Source organism: Moschus berezovskii, chromosome 12, assembly GCF_049115385.1.
Source record: "Moschus berezovskii isolate FMDL1 chromosome 12, NW_MosBer_1.0, whole genome shotgun sequence".
Taxonomy (NCBI): Eukaryota; Metazoa; Chordata; class Mammalia; order Artiodactyla; family Moschidae; genus Moschus; species Moschus berezovskii.
In genome coordinates this window covers 475,657-497,284 of record NC_142471.1, presented here as the reverse complement: position 1 = coordinate 497,284, position 21,628 = coordinate 475,657, and positions in this window count along the sequence as shown.

The following is a 21,628-nucleotide window of genomic DNA, read 5'->3' as shown; positions in this document are numbered from 1 at the left end:
GTCTTCTCCAACACCATAGTTCAAAAGTATCAATTCTTCGGCACTAAGCTTTCTTTATAGTCCAACTCTCACATCCATACATGACTACTGGAAAAACCATAGCCTTGACTAGATAGGCCTTTATTGGCAAAGCAATATCTCTGCTTTTTAATATACTGTCTAGGTTGATCATAACTTTCCTTCCAAGGAGTAAGCGTCTTTTAATTTCATGGCTGCAGTTAGCATCTGCAGTGGTTTTGGAGCCCAAAAATTAAAGTCAGCCACTGTTTCCACTGCATCCCAATCTATTTGCCATGAAGTGATGGGACTGGATTCCATGATCTTAGTTTTCTAAATATTGAGCTTTAAGCCAGTTTTTTCACCCTCCTGTTTCATTTTCATCAAGAGGCTCTTTAGCTCTTCACTTTCTGCCATAAGGGTGGTGTCATCTGCATATCTGAGGTTATTGATATTTCTCCCGGCAATCTTGATTCCAGCTTGTGCTTCCTCCAGCCCAGTGTTTCTCATGATGTACTCTGCATATAAGTTAAATAAGCAGGGTGACAATATACAGCCTTGATGTACTCCTTTTCCTATTTGGAACCAGTCTATTGTTGATGTTCAGTTCTAACTGTTGCTTCCTGACCTGCATACAGGTTTCTCAAGAGGCAGGTCAGGTGGTCTGGGATTCCCATCTCTTTCAGAATTGTCCACAGTTTATTGTGATCCACACAGTCCAAGGCTTTGGCATAGTCAATAAAGCAGAATTAGATGTTTTTATGGAACTCTCTTGCTTTTTCAATGATCCAGCAGATGTTGGCAATTTGATCTCTGGTTCCTCTGCCTTTTCTAAAACCAACTTGAACATCTGGAAGTTCTTGGTTCATGTATTGCTGAAGCCTGGCTTGGAGAATTTTAAGCATGACTTTACTAGCGTGTGAGATGAGTGCAATTGTGCGGTAGCTTGAGCATTCTTTGGCATTCCCTTTCTTTGGGATTGGAATGAAAACTGACCTTTTCCATTCCTGTGGCCACTGCTGAGTTTTCCAAATTTGCTGGCATATTGAGAGCAGCACTTTCACAGCATCATCTTTTAGGATTTGAAATAGCTCAACTGGAATTCCATCACCTCCACTAGCTTTGTTTGTAGTGATGCTTCGTAAGGCCCACTTGACTTCACATTACAGCATGTCTGGCTCTAGGCTGAGTGTGAGTGATCACACCATCATGATTATCTGAGTCGTGAAGATCTTTTTTGTACAGTTCTGTGTATTCTTGCCACCTCTTCTTAATATCTTCTGCTTCTGTTAGGTCCACACCATTTCTGTCCTTTATTGAGCCCATCTTTGCATGAAATGTTCCCTTGATATCTCTAATTTTCTTGAAGAGAGCTCTAGTCTTTCCCATTCTATTGTTTTCCTCTATTTCTTTGCATTGATCACTGAGGAAGGGGTTCTTATCTCTCCTTACTATTCTTTGGAACTCCGCATTCAAATGGGTATATCTTTCCTTTTCTCCTTTGTCTTTCACTTCTCCTCTTTTCACACCTATTTGTAAAGCCTCCTCAGACAGCCATGTTGCCTTTTTGCATTTCTTTTTCTTGGGGATGGTCTTGATCCCTGGTCTTGTTCAATGTCAGGAACCTCCATCCATAGTTCTTCAGGCACTCTGTCTATCAGATCTAATCCCTTGAATCTTTTGTCACTTCCCCTGTATAATCATAAGGAATTCGATTTAGGTCATACCTGAATGGTCTAGTGGTTTTCCCTGCTTTCTTCAATTTAAGTCTGAATTTTGCACTAAGGAGTTCACGATCTGAGCCACGGTCAGCTCCCGGTCTTGTTTTAGGTGACTGTATAGAGCTTCTCCATCTTTGGCTGCAAATAATATAATCAATCTGATTTTGGTATTGATCATCTGGTGTTGCTTCAGGTTAGGGAATGGTATAGTGATTGGAAAGGTATATGAAGAGAGCTTTCTAGAGTGATGGAAATGTTCTATATCTTCCATATATAATTGCTAGAATTCATTGAACTGATCATTTAAGACTTAAATTTTATTGTATGCTAGCTAATATAACAAGTAAAAAAAGGGAATGGAGGGCCTTCTTGGTGGTCCAGTGGTTAAGACTCCGCAATCCCAGTGCAAGGAGTCATACACAGCTCTGTACAACCCTAGGAACTGTAGCCTGCCAGGTTCCTCTCTCCATGGGATTCTTCAGTCAAGAACACTGAAGTGAGTTGCCATGCCCTTCCCCAGGAGATCTTCTCAACCCGGTGATCGAGCCTGCATCTCTTCTGTCTCTTGCATTGGCAGGCTCGTTCTTTACCACTAGTGCCACTTGGGAAGCACTTGCTGCAAGTAAAGATCCCACATGCCACAATAAAGATCGAAGATCTCATATGCTGTAAATAAGACTCAGCACAGCCAGATACATAAATACACATAAATATTAAAGAAGGAATAAGAAAAGGAGGATGGAAGGGAGACAGGCAGGCAGGCAGGTGGTCTGGTCAGAGAATCTTGAGTAGCTGTACATGCTAGGAACATTGGTCCAGTGCAGGAAAGGGGAAGGAGGGGAATCCTGCCCCTGCGCATGAGGACGAAGATGACTGATGTTTTGTTTTTTTTTTTTTTCATGGAGTCAGAGAGGTTGCCTAAGTGATCCTGCAAAGGTGAATTCCTTTGTACCTTAGAAAGTTTCCTTTGATGATAGATGACATTTAGGCATTTCGGCAGCTGCAACAACCAGGGGCTGCTACAGAAGACAATTTGGAGATTCTAGTTGGTTACAGTGGCACATGCAATGTTATTTTTAACCCCTCAACAGGAGGGAGTAGCATTTCTCTGGTTGCTAGGGAAATTGTGTTCTCTGCAATTACTTAAGCTAAGTGATTACTTAGGATACTGGTTCCTAATTTTAAAAGTCTTTTGGGAAAGAAAAGTCTTAGGGAAACTAGAAAGCTTTATAAGTCTGCACTGGTATGTCATGCTAGGACTGTATACCTGCTAAAATGTGGTTACTTTTCTCTTAATGGACTCAGGGGTGACTGTCATCATAGCAACAACAATGCTGGACAGCACTGGTCATTATTGGAGGACTCTTGCTGGTGAGGTGATGGGGGCCAGTTCAGGAAGCTTGGTTCAGGACTTCAGGCAAGTGTTAGAATGGATGGGGTGCTCTGGTAGCCCCTGGAAGTGCCAGAACACAGGGTGGAGAAGTTGTGGACTGGGGGGTCATCTGATGAGAGCATAGGATTTCTGCCAGCCTGTAATTGCTACCTTGCAAAATCCTGCATCCCTCTCAGCATTAGACCAAAGTGCAGTGTGGTTTCTTGGGCATAGTAAACTAAAAGTACATGTTGTCAGATGAAAGGCATTTCATGTTAGCAGTAAAAGAATAACCCCAAACTGTGCCTGGCTCTACAGCCTGCAGCTGGGACTCTAACTTCTCCATCCCCATCTTATAGCTTGGGCAATTGGCCTATTTCTTTTGTGAAGTGCTACTAAGACACAGCTTAGCCTACCCTTCTCTCACAGCCACCTCTCAAAATACACAGGACCATCTCTGGCAGAGCACAGGGCTGTGTCTCGGCATCCGTGATCCATTTCAATCCCAAATGTAGTGTTCTTTCCATTTCACTGCTGGAAAGCCACTTTAGGCAGCTTGTCAGAGGCCATTTGGGGCTCCCCTTTGTTTTGGCCTTAAACCTGTTTGTGTGAGTAGGAGTGGATGGCAAACCACCTCTCTCTCTCCATCCTGCTTCAGGCCGCCACCCCCCTCCCCAATGCAGGTCAGAAGAGAGCCTTCAGAAAGTATCCAGACCAGCAAGTTTCATTATTTTTCCCTGTCAATATCACACATGATGGATGAATTCCACATGCTTGGCAGAATTCAATGGATGCACTTAGATTTTGATGGAACAGCGAGAAAATTGAGGGAAAAGTCCCTGCACTGATGCACAGTAAAGAGGACCATCCTGGGTACCACAGGGAAGGATGGTCACCTTGGTGCCAGGCAGGGACTGCAGGGTATGCTCCACCACTCCACTCTATCTCTCCCACTCTCCGTGTACTTTAAATGGGGAAAGTTGGTGTAAATTTATCTTGAGGTAATCTGAAATCAACTCTAATTCCGTTTACAACATTAAATCATCCACAAACCTTACTGATGACCAAAAACCACTGAACCATCAGCTGCTCTCGCCCCCGACACCCGTGTGTTACTCCTGCCACACTCTTGAGCCACTTTACTTTGCAGCTTTGTCCTCTTTCCCATCCATGCAAGCTTTGCACTGTTCAAAGATATGGAGGAGAGTCCCCCAATCTACCTAGAGTTACGAGGCATTGATTTGCAGAGAGACAGAGATTTAGTTGTTTGCCTCATCCCTTTCTGTAGAAAGTAAACTTTTGGTGCCCATCTCAACATCAGCTAAGAAGAATCAAGATGTGTGGACTTTGATTGCCTACACATTTTGCCCAGCATGTCCTAGAGTGTGAGCATGAGGGTCTCCACCACACGCATCCCTCACACCTGCAGAGTCCTCCCATGTCCCACTACACTGAGGATGTATGGGTCCTCCTTGGAACAGTGGCCAGAAGCACTCATTTTTCAAGGAGATTGAGGGAGGGAGGTGCCCCAGGAGAGGAGAACAAGAACCTTCTAGAAGGAAGGTGGGCCAGGGCTTCATATTTAATCAGAGGCAGCCCTCTGTCCTCTCCACTTCATAATTTTGAGAGCCATAGCTCTGGAGACCAGAAGAGGTGCAATGAATTTAAGTTTTATTTTTTTTTTTACTGTGTTATTATCCAGAAAACTGTGAAACCCTGAATTACATGGAAAAATGTCATCCAGGGTGATTCCCAGTGCAAACTTGTTTTCCAAAGAAATTCAAGACTGCCTGACATCCAGGGGCAGGTGGGAAAAACACGACTCTCCGGCCAGGATGACCTGTGTCAGCTGTGACCTTGCAGAGATGATTTTGACATTATGAATCTAGCTAGAGTGTAAGTATTAGCACCTGTCCCTGGGAAGATTGTCCCAGCCATCCCATGAGGGTCAGTGAAGTTCTCTGGAAGAGGGCTGGGTCCAGAGAAGAATTAAACTTGGGTTTGATGCATCTAGAACAATTTCCTTCAAGGCCCATGCAGAAAATAAGCCTTTATTTGTTCTTTTGTTTTGTTTTCCTCCTCTTTCCAGGGTTAAAATATCCTGGGTGCCCTCCTCCCAAGAGAAATAGAGAAAGTTCAAAGGATGGAAAAAATGAGATTTGAAGGACCCTCCAGGCTTGGTGCTCCTCTAGACTGTATGGGTCCAGCGAGACAGACACATTTAGTTCGTATGCTACATTAAGTGGAAAGGCAACATAATAATGGGGGCAGAGAAATAAATCAAATAAAATAATAAGGCAAGGAGTTACCCAAGTGAAACAGGATTCCAACCCTGGATATTAATGAGGCTTTTAGTTTAAATGGATGTGTTTAATCGAGCAGTGTTGTTTCATATTGGGAGCTGGAGGAATTGTGGTGATTGTATTGCGATCATGCCCAGATGATATTTGACTGTATTACCTTGTGCAAACAGAAGTGGCCAGCAGACTCAAGGGAGCCCTGAGATGGGGTGAAGGATGCTGAGGGTAACAGTGGGGGAAATAAATTCAGGTCCCACTTGTTTCACACTGTTGGTGAAAGTACAGGTCCTGGAACTAGATTACTGCCTTTGCATCCAGAGATCCAGAAGAGCAGACAGAAGAGGGGCTGGAAAAGCCTCAAGGGAGATGGAGAGGCAGAGCAGAGTGACAAGGATGCAGGTCACCTGAGCAGCAAGATGCCGTAGCATCAATCAGCATATATTTGTCTATCTCTTTCTATAAGAACTAATGGTGGCGTGAGAGGGTGTGTGGATCCCTAACAGGGAAGGAAACAGGAGTGAGAAGCTATACAAATCACAGTGCTTGACGCTGCCCCCTCCCTCGCCCCACCTACTATGGAAGAAACAGGCCTGTGAATGACAACACTTTTGATGCAGGGCAGATTTGTATACTTGTCACATTAGTGATATAGGCAGTAAGTGCTTGCCGGCACTGCTTTTTCTGAGGGAAAACATGCCAAAACAACTTTCTGGAATTTATCAGAAAAAGCAAGCTGGAATGGCATTTCAGAATCTTGTGTTTGAAAGTATGATACAAGTTAATAAAATATAATATTCAAGTCAAATAATGAAATATGATATTATTATGCATTTTATGTCACCTATGTAATAAAAGAAAATGTATTTTTCCAGGTGCTTTTTATTTTTATTTATTTATTTTTTTTCAGATGAAAACCTCCTGGATTTTTCTTTTTTTTTAATTGGAGGCAAATTACCTTACATTAATATATTGGTTGGTTTTGTCATACATTGACACGAATCCGCCCTGGGTGTACATGTGTTCCCTTTCTTGAACCCCCCTCCCACCTCCCTCTTCCCCATATCCTCCCTCCAGGTCATCCCCGTGCACCAGCCCCAAGCATCCTGTATCATGCCTCGAACCTGGACTGGTGATTCATTTCACATATGATAATATACATGCTACATTGCCATTCTCCCAAATCATCCCACCTTCACCCTCTCCCACAGAGTCCCAAAGACTGTTCTATATACCTATGTCTCTTTTGCAGTCTCGTATACAGGGTTAAGGTTACCATCTTTCTAAATTCCATATATATGTGTTAGTATACTATAATTCAGACTTAAATTGAAGAAAGTAGGGAAAACCACTAGACCATTCAGATATGACCTCAATCAAATCCCTTATGATTATACAGTGGAAGTGAGAAATAGATTTAAGGGACTAGATCTGATTGATAGAGTGCCTGATGAACTCTGGACGGAGGTTCGTGACATTGTACAGGAGACAGGGACCAAAACCATCCCCATGGAAAAGAAATGCAAAAGAGCGAAATGGCTGTCTGAGGAGGCCTTACAAATAGCTGTGAAAAGAAGAGAGGCGAAAAGCAAAGGAGAAAAGGAAAGATATAAGCATCTGAATGCAGAGTTCCAAAGAATAGCAAGAAGAGATAAGAAAGACTTCCTCAGTGATCAATGCAAAGAAATAGAGGAAAACAACAGAATAGGAAAAACAAGAGACCTCTTCAAGAAAATTAGAGATTCCAAGGGAACATTTCATGCAAAGATGGGCTCGATAAAGGACAGAAATGGTATGGACCTAACAGAAGCAGAAGATATTAAGAAGAGGTGGCAGGAATACACAGAAGAACTGTACAAAAAAGATCTTCACGACCAAGATAGTCACGATAACGTGATCACTGACCTAGAGCCAGACATCTTGGTATGTGAAGTTTAGTGGGCCTTAGAAAGCATCACTACAAACAAAGCTAGTGAAGGTGATGGAATTCCAGTTGAGCTATTTCAAGTCTTGAAAGATGATGCTGTGAAAGTGCTGCACTCAATATGCCAGCAGATTTGGAAAACTCAGCAGTGGCCACAGGACTGGAAGAGGTCAGTCTTCATTCCAATCCCAAAGAAAGGCAATGCCAAAGAATGCTCAAACTACCGCACAATTGCACTCATCTCACACGCGAGTAAAGTCATGCTCAAAATTCTCCAAGCCAGGCTTCAGCAGTATGTAAACCGTGAACTCCCAGATGTTCAAGCAGGTTTTAGAAAAGTCAGAGGCACCAGAGATCAAATTGCCAACATCCGCTGGATCATGGAGAAAGCAAGAGAGTTTCAGAAAAACATCTATTTCTGCTTCATTGACTATGCCAAAGCCTTTGACTGTGTCGATCACAATAAACTGTGGAACATTCTGAAAGAGATGGGAATCCCAGACCACCTGACCTGCCTCTTGAGAAACCTGCATTCAGGTCAGGAAGCAACAGTTAGAACTGGACATGGAACAACAGACTGGTACCAAATAGGAAAAGGAGTACGTCAAGGTTGTATATTGTCACCTTGCTTATTTAACTTCTATGCAGAGTACATCATGAGGAACGCTGGGCTGGAAGAAGCACAAGCTGGAATCAAGATTGCTGGGAGAAATATCAATAACCTCAGATATGCAGATGACACTACCCTTATGGCAGAAAGTGAAGAGGAACTCAAAAGCCTCTTGATGAAAGTGAAAGAGGAGAGTGAAAAGGTTGGCTTGAAGCTCAACATTCAGAAAACAAAGATCATGGCATCTGGTCCCATCACTTCACGGGAAATAGATGGAAAAACAGTGGAAACAGTGTCAGACTTTATTTTGGGGGGCTCCAAAATCACTGCAGATGCTGATTGCAGCCATGAAATTAAAAGACGCTTGCTCCTTGGAAGGAAAGTTATGACCAACCTTGATAGTATATTAAAAAGCAGAGACATTACTTTGCCGACCAAGGTCCGTCTAGTCAAGGCTATGGTTTTTCCCGTGGTCATGTATGGATGTGAGAGTTGGACTGTGAAGAAGGCTGATCGCCGAAGAATCGATGCTTTTGAACTGTGGTGTTGGAGAAGACTCTTGAGAGTCCCTTATACTGCAAGGAGATCCAACCAGTCCATTCTAAAGGAGATCAATCCTGGGTGTTCATTGGAGGGACTGATGCTAAAGCTGAAACTGCAATACTTTGGCCACCTCATGCGACGAGTTGACTCACTGGAAAAGACTCTGATGCTGGGAAAGGTTGGGGGCGGGAGGAGAAGGGGACGACAGAGAATGAGATGGCTGGATGGCATCACTGAATCTGTGGACATGAGTTTGAGTGTACTCCGGGAGTTGGTGATGAACAGGGAGGCCTGGCGTGCTGTGATTCATGGGGTCGCGGAGAGTCGGTCACGACTGGGCCACTGAGCGGAACTGAACTGAACTGATACTATATTGGTGTTTTTCTTTCTGGCTTACTTCACTCTGTATAATAGGCTCCAATTTCATCCACCTCATTAGAACTGATTCAAATGCATTCTTTTTGATGGCTGAAAAATACTCCATTGTGTATATGTACCAAAGCTTTCATCTGCAGATGGACATCTAGGTTGCTTCCATATCCTCGCTATTATAAACAGTGCTGCAATGAACATTGGAATACATGTGTCTCTTTCAATTCTGGTTTCCTCGGTGTGTATGCCCAGAAGTGCGATTGCTGGATCATATGGCAGTTCTATTTCCGGTTTTCTGAGGAATCTCCACACTGTTCTCCATAGTGGCTGTACTAGTTTGCATTCCCACCAACAGTGTAAGAGGGTTCCCTTTTCTCCACACCCTCTCCAGCATTTATTGCATGTAGACTTTTGGATAGCAGCCATTCTGACTGGTGTGAAATGGTATCTCATTGTGGTTTTGATTTGCATTTCTCTGATTATGAGGGATGTTGAGCATTTTTTCATGTGTTTGTTAGCCATCTTTATGTCTTCTTTGGAGAAATGTCTGTTTAGTTCTTTGGCCCATTTTTTGATTGGGTCATTTATTTTTTGGAATTGAGCTGCAGGAGCTGCTTGTATATTTTGGAGATTAATCCTTTATCAGTTGCTTCATTTGCTATTATTTTCTCCCATTCTGAAGGCTGTCTTTTCACCTTGCTTATAGTTTCCTTTGCTGTGCAGAAACTTTTGATTTTAATTAGGTCCCATTCGTTTATTTTTGCTTTTATTTCCAATATTCTGGGAGGTGGGTCTTGGAGGATCCTGCTGTGATTTATGTTGGAGAGTGTTTTGCCTACGTTCTCCTCTAGGAGTTTTATAGTTTTTGGTCTTACATTTAGTTCTCTAATCCATTTTGTGTTTATTTTGGTGTATGGTGTTAGGAAGTGTTCTAGTTTCATTCTTTTACAAGTGGCTGACCAGTTTTCTCAGCATCACTTGCTAAAGAGACTGTCTTTTCTCCATTTTATATTCTTGCCTCCTTTGTCGAAGATAAGGTGTCCATAGGTGTGTGGATTTATCTCTGGGCTTTCTATTTTGTTCCATTGATCTATATTTCTGTCTTTATGCCACTACCATACTGTCTTGATGACTGGCTTTGTAGTTGAGCCTGAAGTCCGGCAGGTTAATTCCTCCAGTTCCATTCTTCTTCTTTAAGATTGCTTTGGCTACTCGAGGTTTTTTTATATTTCCATACAAATTGTGAGATTATTTATTCTAGTTCTGTGAAAAATATCGTTGGTAGCTTGATAAGGATTGCATTGAATGTATAAATTACTTTGGGTAGTATACTCATTTTCACAATATTTATTCTTCCAATCCACAAACACGGTATATTTCTCCATCCTATTAGTGTCCTCTTTGATTACTTTCACTAGTGTTTTATAGTTTTCTATGTACAAGTCTTTTGTTTCCTTAGGTAGATATATTCCTAAGTATTTAATTCTTTTCGTTGCGACAGTGAATGGAATAGTTTCCTTAATTTCTCTTTCGATTTTCTAATTATTAGTGTATAGTAATGCAAGGGATTTCTGTGTGTTGATTTTATATCCTGCAACTTTACTGTATTCATTGATTAGCTCTAGTAGTTTTCTGGTAGAGTCTTTAGGGTTTTCTGTGTAGAGGATCATGTCATCAGCGAATAGTGAAAATTTTACTTCTTCTTTTCCAATTTGTATTCCTTTTATGTCTTTTTCTGCTCTGATTGCTGTAGCCAAAACTTCCAAAACTATGTTGAATAGTAGTGGTAAGAGTGGGCACCCTTGTCTTGTTCCTGACTTTAGGGAAAATGCTTTCAGTTTTTCACCATTGAGGATAATATTTGCTGTGGGTTTGTCATATATAGCTTTTATTATGTTGAAATATGTGCCTTCTATTCCCACTTTCTGGAGGGTTTTTATCATAAATGGATGTTGTATTTTGTTGAAGGCTTTCTCTGCATCTATTGAGATAATCATGTGATTTTTATTTTTCAGTTTGTTAATGTGGTGTATTACGTTGATTGATTTGTGGATATTGAAGAATCCTTGCATTCATGGGATAAAGCCCACTTGGTCATGATGTATGATCTTCTTAATGTGTTGCTGGATTCTGATTGCTAGAATTTTGTTAAGGATTTGTGCATCTAGGTTCGTCAGTGATATTGGCCTGTAGTTTTCTTTTTTTGTGGGATCTTTACCAGGTTTTGGGATTAGGGTGATGGTGGCCTCATAGAATGAGTTTGGAAGTTTCCCTTCCTCAGCAATTTTCTGGAAGAGTTTGAGTAGAATAGGTGTTAGCTCTTCTCTAAATTTTTGGTAGAATTCAGCTGTGAAGCCGTCTGAACCTGGGCTTTTGTTTGCTGGAAGATTTCTGATTACTTCCTCTAGTTCTGTGCTTGTGATGGGTCTGTTCAGATGTTCTATTTCTTCCTGGTTCAGTTTTGGCAAGGTGTACTTTTCTAGGAATTTGTCCATTTCTTCCAAGTTATTCATTTTATTGCCATATAATTGTTGATAATATTCTCTAATAATCCTTTGTATTTCCGTGTTGTCGGTTGTGATCTCTCCATTTTCATTTCTAATTTTATTGATTTGGTTCTTCTCCCTTTGTTTCTTGATGAGTCTGGCTAGTGGTTTGTCAAGTTTATTTACCCACTCAAAGAACCAGCTTTTGGCTTTGTTGATTTTTGCTATGGTCTCTTTTGTTTCTTTTGCATTTATCTCTGCCCTAATTTTTACAATTTCTTTCCTTCTACTAACCCTGGAATTCTTTATTTCTTCCTTTTCTAGTTTCTTTAGATGTCAGTTCAGTTCAGTTCAGTCGCTCAGTCGTGTCCGACTCTCCGCGACCCCATGAATCACAGCACGCCAGGCCTCCCTGTCCATCACCAACTCCCGGAGTACACTCAAACTCATGTCCACAGAGTCGGTGATGCCATCCAGCCATCTCATTCTCCGTCGTCCCCTTCTCCTCCCGCCCCCAACCTTTCCCAGCATCAGAGTCTTTTCCAGTGAGTCAACTCGTCTCATGAGGTGGCCAAAGTATTGGAGTTTCAGCTTTAGCATCAGTCCCTCCAATGAACATCCAGGATTGATCTCCTTTAGAATGGACTGGTTGGATCTCCTTGCAGTATAAGGGACTCTCAAGAGTCTTCTCCAACACCACAGTTCAAAAGCATCGATTCTTCGGCGATCAGCTTTCTTCACAGTCCAACTCTCACATCCATACATGACCACGGGAAAAACCATTGCCTTGACTAGACGGACCTTGGTCGGCAAAGTAATGTCTCTGCTTTTTAATATACTATCAAGGTTGGTCATAACTTTCCTTCCAAGGAGCAAGCGTCTTTTAATTTCATGGCTGCAATCAGCATCTGCAGTGATTTTGGAGCCCAAAAAAACAAAGTCTGACACTGTTTCCACTGTTTTTCCATCTATTTCCCATGAAGTGATGGGACCAGATGCCATGATCTTTGTTTTCTGAATGTTGAGCTTCAAGCCAACCTTTTCACTCTCCTCTTTCACTTTCATCAAGAGGCTTTTGAGTTCCTCTTCACTTTCTGCCATAAGGGTGGTGTCATCTGCATATCTGAGGTTATTGATATTTCTCCCAGCAATCTTGATTCCAGCTTGTAGAGTTAGGTTATTTAGTTGACTTTTTTCTTGTTTCTTGAGGTGTGCCTGTATTGCTATGAACTTCCCCCTTAGCATTGCTTTTACAGTGTCCAAGAGGTTTTGGGTTGTTGTGTTTTCATTTTCACTCATTTCTGTGCATATTTTGATTTCTCTTTTGATTTCTTCTATGATTTGTTCATTATTCAGCAGCGTGTTGTTCAGCCTCCATATGTTGGCATTTTTAATAGTTTTTCTCCTGTAATTGAGATCTAATCTACTGCATTGTGGTCAGAAAAGATGCTTGGAATGATTTCATTTTTTTTGAATTTACCAAGGCTGGATTTATGGCCCAGGATGTGATCTATCCTGGAAAAGGTTCCGTGTGCACTTGAGAAAAAGGTGAAATTCATTGTTTTGGGGTGAAATGTCCTATAGAGATCTATTTGGTCTAACTGGTCTATTGTATAATTTAAAGTTTGTGTTTCCTTGTTAATTTTCTGTTTAGTTGATCTATCCATAGGTGTGATTTGGGTATTAATGTCTCCCACTATTATTGTGTTATTGTTAATTTCCCCTTTCATACTTGTTAGTAATTGTCTTACATATTTCGGTGCTCCTATGTTGGGTGCATAAATATTTATAATTGTTATATCTTCTTCTTGGATTGATCCTTTGATCATTATGTAGTTTCCTTCTTTGTCTCTTTTCACAGCCTTTGTTTTAAAATCTATTTTATCTGATATGAGTATTGCTACTCCTGCTTTCTTTTGGTCTCTATTTGTGTGGAATATCTTTTTCCAGCCCTCACTCAGTCTGCACGTGTCCCTCGTTTTGAGGTGGGTCTCTTGTAGACAACATATATGGGGGTCCTGTTTTTGTATCCATTCAGCCAGCCTTTGTGTTCTGTTTGGGGCATTCAACCCATTTACGTTTAAGGTGATTATTGATAAGTATGATCCCGTTGCCATTTTCTTTATTGTTTTGGGTTCGAGTTTATATACCCTTTCTGTGTTTCCTGTCTAGAGAAGATCCTCTAGTATTTGTTGGAGAGCTGGTTTGGTGATGCTGAATTCTCTCAGCTTTTGCTTGTCTGTAAAGCTTTTGATTTCTCCTTCATATTTGAATGAGATCCTTGCTGGGTATAGTAATCTGGGCTGTAGGTTACTTTCTTTCATCACTTTAAGTATGTCTTGCCATTCCCTCCTGGCCTGAAGAGTTTCTGCTGAAAGATCAGCTGTTATCCTTATGGGGATTCCCTTGTGTGTTATTTGTTGTTTTCCCTTGCTGCTTTTAATATTTGTTCTTTGTGTTTGATCTTTGTTAATTTGATTAATATATGCCTTGGAGTATTTCACCTTGGGTTTATCCTGTTAGGGACTCTCTGTGTTTCTTGGACTTGGGTGATTATTTCCATCCCCATTTTAGGAAAATTTCCAACTATTATCTCCTCAAGTATTCTCTCATGGTCTTTCTTTTTGTCTTCTTCTTCTGGGACTCCTATGATTCGAATGTTGGGACATTTAATATTGTCCCATATGTCTGTAATATTGTCCTCATTTCTTTTAATTCTTTTTCCTTTTTCTGTCTCTGTTTCATTTATCTCTACAATTCTATCTTGTAGCTCACTTATCCTGTCTTCTGCCTCTGTTATTCTACTGTTTGTTCCCTCCAGAGTGTTTCTGATCTCTTCTATTGCATTATTCATTATATATTGACTCTTTTTTATTTCCTCTAATTCCTTATTAAACATTTCTTGCATCTTCTCAATCCTTTTCTCCAGTTTATTTATCTGTAACTCCATTTTGCTTTCCAGATTTTGAATCATTTTCACAATTAAAATTCGAAATTCTTTATCAGGTAGGTTCCCTATGTCTTTCTCTTTTGTTTGTGTTGGTGGGCATTTATCCTGTTCCTTTACTTGCTGGGTATTTCTCTGCGTCTTCTTCTTGCTTATATTGCTGTGTTTGGGGTGGCCTTTCCGTCTTCTGGCAGTTTGTAGAGTTCTCTTTATTATGTAGTTACCTCGTTGTGTGTGGGGTTAGATGGGTGGCTTGTTAAGGTTCCCTGGTTAGGGAAGATTGTGTCGATGTTCTGGTGGGTGGAGCTGGATTTCTTCTCTCTGGAGTGCAATGAAGTGTCCAGTAACGAGTTTGAGATGTCATTCGGTTTGGAGTGGCTTTGGGCAGCCTGTATATTGAAGCTCAGGGCTATTCTTCTGTTGCTGGATAGTTTGCGTGGTATGTCTTTCACTGAAACTTGTTGACCCTTGGGTGATGCCTGGTTTCAGTGTATGTATGGAGGCATTTGATGAGTACCTATCAATTAATGTTCTCTGGAACAGGAGATCTCTGGTGTTCTCAGGATTTGGAGTTAAGCCTCTGTCTCTGGTTTTCAGTCTTATTCTTGCAGTAGGCTCAAGGCTTCTCCCTCTGTTACTTCCCAGGCAGTTCCTTCTGTTGAAAAAGCTCTTCTGTTTTCTGGTCTCCTCAGTGTCTAATTCCCGTCCTGACACCAGGATGCAGTGGTGGACACTTTTTTTTTTTTTTCCCGGCTCACCTGTTCAGTCCTGCCGTGGGGAGTGAGGAACGCAGCTAACAAATATCCCTAGCATCTGTGGGGAGTGCTCGCAGTGTCTTGGCTACACTGGGAATGCTCCCACTTTGGGCGTGTGTGCTTTCCCTGTTTATGCTGCTTAGGCTCTAGGTTACTCTGCTGGGAGCTGTCTGCAGCCGGCGCTGGGTTGCATGCACTTCCCAGGTCTGAACGGCTCAGGTTCAGGTCCTCGGGTACTCCACAAGGACGCAGACTTGGCTGGGCCTGCGTTTTGTGCCTTCCCCGGTCTGAGCAGCTCAGGTGACCAGGCGTTTGGCAAGTGCAGTCGCTGCGACTTAACACCTTCCCAGTCCTTGCTGCTCGGTTTTCTGGGTGTACAACCGGCGCACTTTCTCAGGCGGATATCGACAGGTCCGAACCCAAGAAGTCTTGGTTAGCAAGGAAGCCTGCCTGGAGCTTGGTATGGGAAGCCTCTCTGGGGCCGCGGCTGCCCCTTCCAGCGCTGGCTGCCCTCCCTGCCTGTCCCGACGGGGGCTAGGGGCTGGGCCGCCCAGGTTGCGGCTTTTCGCCTTTTACTGCTTTGCTATTTTAAGTTACCGCCCTCTGCCCTGGGGCATTCAAGCCCTGTTCTCCCTCTAAGCGCCACCGCCCGTGCCTCCCTGCCCAGCCCCCGCCTGCGGGGGTTGCGGGTGTCTGTGCCGCTTCTCCGCTGAGAGTTTCCTCTGGGCAGTTAGTTTGTGGGTTTTAATTATTTATGTCTTTTTTCTCCCAGTTATGTGGCCCTCTGAGGTTCCAAGGCTATCCACAGTCTCGCCCGTGTTTCCAGGTGTTTGGAAACTTCTTTTTTTTTTTTTTTTTAAGCCTCCCTTCCCGGGACGGAGCTCTGTCCCTCCCTCTTTTGCCTCTCTTTTTATATTTTATACTATTTCCTACCTCCTTTCAAAGACTATGGGCTGCTTTTCTGGGTGCCTGATGTCCTCTGCCGGTATTCAGAAGTTGTTTTGTGGGATTTACTCAGCGTTCAAATGTTCTTTTGCTGATTTTGTAGGGGAGAAAGCGGTCGCCCCTTCCTATTCCTCTGCCATCTTCCCGTCCAGGTGGTTTTTAAACATCAAAGGCTTCCACTTTCCTGGGTGTTCCTCCTCAGGGTCAGCACTACCAGGAAACTCAGGAAAATCAGACAAGGCAGGGCAGGATCCAGTGGACCATAGTCTCTGAGACCAGGTAGCACACTCACCTTGGGGGATGGGGAAGTGCTTCAGTATTCACTCTGTGCTTCCAGAAGAGCTGGTCCCAGAAGACCAGAGAGTGGGGAGCCTTTTAACTGAACTGGATAGTTGCATGGAGAACCTCAGAAGGGGACCTGGGAGGTCTCAGTCTTATTGACTTAATGAGGGAGTGGTGAGGGGAGGCATTGTGGAAGGAGACCTCTGTGGTACTGAGAAGAATTTCAGAGATGAGAAGAGCTGTGAGTGGCAACCTTTGTGCTGTTACACCAATTAAGCTAGAACTATCAGGAAGAGATTTTTCTCCGGGCAAATCACTGGAATAGATTTTGACACAACCTTAGATTTTTAAAGTCAAAATGAATTTTAAAGATCAACCATTTCAACCTGTTCATTTTACAGATGGTGAAACTGAGACCCCAAATGGTGGAGAATCCTGCATATATTTGGAAAGAATAAAATAAGGCATTTAGTTCCCAGTAAAGGGATAGGTAAAATCTATTTCTGCTTCATTGACTATGCCAAAGCCTTTCACTGTGTGGATCATAATAAACTGTGGAAAATTCTGAAAGAGATGGGAATAGCAGACCACCTGACCTGCCTCTTGAGAAACCTGTATGCAGGTCAGGAAGCAATAGTCAGAACTGTACATGGAACAACAGACTGGTTCCAAATAGGAAAAGGAGTACCTCAAGGTTGTATATTGTCACCCTGCTTATTTAACTTATATGCAGAGTACATCATGAGGAACGCTGGGCTGGAAGAAGCACAAGCTGGAATCAAGATTGCTGGGAGAAATATCAATAACCTCAGATATGCAGATGACACCACCCTTATGGCAGAAAGTGAAGAGGAACTCAAAAGCCTCTTGATGAAAGTGAAAGAGGAGAGTGAAAAGGTTGGCTTGAAGCTCAACATTCAGAAAACAAAGATCATGGCATCTGGTCCCATCACTTCATGGGAAATAGATGGAAAAACAGTGGAAACAGTGTCAGACTTTATTTTTTTGGGCTCCAAAATCACTGCGGATGCTGATTGCAGCCATGAAATTAAAAGATGCTTACTCCTTGGAAGGAACCTTATGACCAACCTAGATAGCATATTAAAAACAGAGACATTGCTTTGCCAACCAAGGTCCGTCTAGTCAAGGCTATGGGTTTTCCAGTGGTCATGTATGGATATGAGAGTTGGACTTTGAACAAAATTGATCGCCGAAGAATTGATGCTTTTGAACCGTGGCGTTGGAGAAGACTTTTAGAGTCCCTTGGACTGCAAGGAGATCCAACCAGTCCATTCTAAAGGAGATCAGTCCTGGGTATTCATTGGAAGGACTGATGCTAAAGCTGAAACTGCAATACTTTGGCCACCTCATGCAATGAGTTGACTCACTGGAAAAGACTCTGATGCTGGGAGGGATTGCGGGCGGGAGGAGAAGGGGACGACCGAGAATGAGATGGCTGGATGTCATCACCGACTCGATGGACATGAGTTTGAGTGAACTCCGGGAGTTGGTGATGGACAGGGAGGCCTGGTGTGCTGTGATTCATGGGGTTGCAAAGAGTCGGACACGACTGAGCGACTGAACTGAACTGACTGATGACTATCTATCTACAGAATGGCAGGAGCAGCCAGATCATGAATGGTCATGCTGTTTCCACTTCACCAGAATACTTGGTTTTGGAGCCCATGGGCTGCTCTGCTATGGAAAACCTGGGCCCATGGGGAGTCCCCTGTCAGGTGCTGCTGGCAACAGCACTCACTGAGCCCAGCTTCCCTCTCTACCAAGCTGAGGGGAATGCCCAGGGAAACCTTCAGTAAGAGAAGGCACTCAATGCACATCCCAGTCCCATCTACGGAAGTCTCCCCTGCTGTGGCTGGTCCTCTGGGAGTAGAGACAAGCCATCCCATGAGCCTTGTCAGCATCCCCATCCCACAACATTGACAGCACTGAGAGCCCTGTGTTGGGCTAATCTGCTAGAGCATACGTGCGGCAGTAGCAGTGTAGCTTGGCTCAGTTCCGGAGGGGATTTTGGCAGCACTTTAAAGAATCATAGATAAATTCCACACACAAAGATGTTTATGGGCAACAGCCGAGAGAAGGGATGTTCAGCCCTTGCCCTAAGTGCGTTAATTGCTTTACAAATATTTCATTTGGTCGTACTAATGACCTCTGGAGAGGATGATTTTACAGATGGAAACAGATTCTGAGATCAAGCCCCAGTTGCCCAGGGTCCCACGGTGACAACTGCCAAAGTCCAGAGTTACTCTAGCCTAGCAGTGCAATGCTTAATATTCCCGCTACCACACTGCCAGCCTTTAGTGGGCTCTGTGTTGGCTATGTCTCATATTTATGTTTGAGAAATTGGAAACAAACCCAAAGCCCAAGAGTATGTTATAGTATTGTGCTGTGTGTGCTTAGTTGTGTCCAACTCTTTGCAACCCCATGGACTGTAGCCCACCAGGCTTCTCTGTCCATGGGGATTCTCCAGGCAAGAATACTGGAGTGGGTTTCCATTTCCTGCACCGCTTCCTTAAAAAGTAATGCAGCTACAATGTTGTGTGCCAGCCTGGATGGGAGGGGAGTTTGGGAGAGAATAGATACATTTGTATGTATGGCTGAGTCCCTTCACCTGAAAATATCACAGCATTGTTATTTGACTATACTCCAATACCAAATGTTTTTCGTGTTAAAAAAATAAATTTAATTAAAAAATAATACAGCTAGACCAGCGCAGTTTTAGCAAAGCTTCCTGGCTTGTCCTGTCTTACAAGTTAATATAAGTATGTTACCTTTACCCTTGTGGATCAACAGGTAATCCGTCTGCAATGCGGGAGACCTGGGTTCAGTCCCTGGTTTGGGAAGATCCCCTGGGGAAAGGAAAGGCTACCCACTCCAGTATTCTGGCCTGGAGAATTCCAGGGACTATACAGTCCATGGGGTCACAAAGAGTCGGACATGACTGAGCAACTCACTTTCACGTTCACCCTTTCCTCTTAAGGTTCTTTTTTTTTAAATTTAAATATCTGTCGGTGGGATCCCACCTAGAATTGTGTATTATTCCTATGGGTAATATCTTTTTCACTTATTATTTATCAAAGCATGAAGAAGTTGAGTGCTCCACTTGTACCTTTCAAGTTCTGAGCAACAAGAGCTCATTATATAATTGAAGAAAATATTTCTTAATAAATAACTAAGAGTGAACATTCATCCAACTAAACACAGAAAATCTTTCAAAAATTGTAATTACAAGGGAGAAAACATGTTTACTTTGATCTTTTTTTTTTAGTTTATTTATTTTAATTGGAGGCTAATTACTTTACAGTACTGTAGTGGTTTTGCTATACATTCACAAGAATCTGCCCCAGATGTGCATGTGTTCACCATCCTGAACCCCCCTCCCACCTCCCACCCCATCCCATCCCTCAGCCCTGACCACCCTGTCTCATGCATCAAACCTGGACTGGCGGTCTGTTTCACATATGATAATATACATGTTTCAATGCTATTCTCTCAGATCATCCCACCCTCGCCCTCTCCCACAGAGTTCAAAAGACAATTATATACATCTGTGTCTCTTTTGCTGTCTCACATATAGGGTTACAGTTACCATCTTTCTAAATTCCATATATATGCGTTCAGTTCAGTTCAGTTCAGTCGTGTCCGACTCCTTGCGACCCCATGAATCACAGCCCGCCAGGCCTCCCTGTCCATCACCAACTCCCGAAATTCACTCAAACTCATGTCCATCGAGTCAGTGATGACATCCAGCCATCTCATTCTCTGTCGTCCCCTTCTCCTCCTGCCCCGAATCCTTCCCAGCATCAGAGTTTTCCAGTGAGTCATCTCTTCACATGAGGTGGCCAAAGTATTGGAGTTTGAGCTTTAGCATCAGTCCTTCCAATGAACACCCAGGACTGATTTCCTTTAGAATGGACTGGTTGGATCTCCTTGCAGTCCAATGGACTCTCGAGTGTCTTCTCCAGCACCACAGTTCAAAAGCATCAATTCTTTGGCGATCAGATTTTTTCACAGTCCAACTCTCACATCCATACCTGACCACTGGAAAAACCATAGCCTTGACTAGACGGACCTTGGTTGATAAAGTAATGTCTCTGCTTATTAATATACTATCTAGGTTGGTCATAACTTTCCTTCCAAGGAGTAAGCATCTTTTAATTTCATGGCTGCAATCAGCATCCGCAGTGATCTTGGAGCCCCCCAAAAAACAAAGTCTGACACTGTTTCCACTGTTTTTCCATCTATTTCCCATGAAGTGATGGGACCAGATGCCATGATCTTCGTTTTCTGAATGTTGAGCTTCAAGCCAACCTTTTCACTCTCCTCTTTCACTTTCATCAAGAGGCTTTTGAGTTCCTCTTCACTTTCTGCCATAAGGGTGGTGTCATCTGCATACCTGAGATTATTGATATTTCTCCCAGCAATCTTGATTCCAGCTTGTGCTTCTTCCAGCCCAGCGTTCCTCATGATGTACTCTGCATACAAGTTAAATAAGCAAGGTGACAATATGCAACCTTGACGTACTCCTTTTCTTATTTGGAACCAGTCTGTTGTTCCATGTACAGTTCTGACTATTGCTTCCTTACCTGCATACAGGTTTCTCAAGAGGCAGGTCAGGTGGTCTGGGATTCCCATCTCTTTCAGAATGTTCCACAGTTTATTGTGATCCACACAGTCAAAGGCTTTGGCATAGTCAATGAAGCAGAAATAGATGTGTTTCTGGAACTCTCTTGCTTTCTCCATGATCCAGCGGATGTTGGCAATTTGATCTCTGGTGCCTCTGCCTTTTCTAAAACCTGCTTGAACATCTGGAAGTTCACGGTTCACATATTGCTGAAGCCTGGCTTGGAGAATTTTGAGCATAACTTTACTAGCCTGTGAGATGAGTGCAATTGTGTGGTAGTTTGAGCATTCTTTGGCATTGCCTTTCTTTGGGATTGGGATGAAGACTGACCTTTTCCAGTCCTGTGGCCACTGCTGAGTTTTCCAAATTTGCTGACATATAGAGTGCAGCACTTTCACAGCATCATCTTTCAGGATTTGAAATAACTCAATTGGAATTCCATCACCTCCACTAGCTTTGTTCGTAGTGATGCTCTCTAAGGCCCACTTGACTTCACATTCCAAGATGTCTAGCTCCAGTTGAGTGATCACGCCATCGTGATTATCTTGGTCATGAAGATCTTTTTTGTACAGTTCTTCTGTGTATTCTTGCCACGTCTTCCTAATATCTTCTGCTTCGGTTAGGTCCATATCATTTCTGTCCTTTATCGAGCCCATCTTTGCATGAAATGTTCCCTTGATATCTCTAATTTTCTTGAAGACATCTCTTGTTTTTCCTATTCTGTTGTTTCCCTCT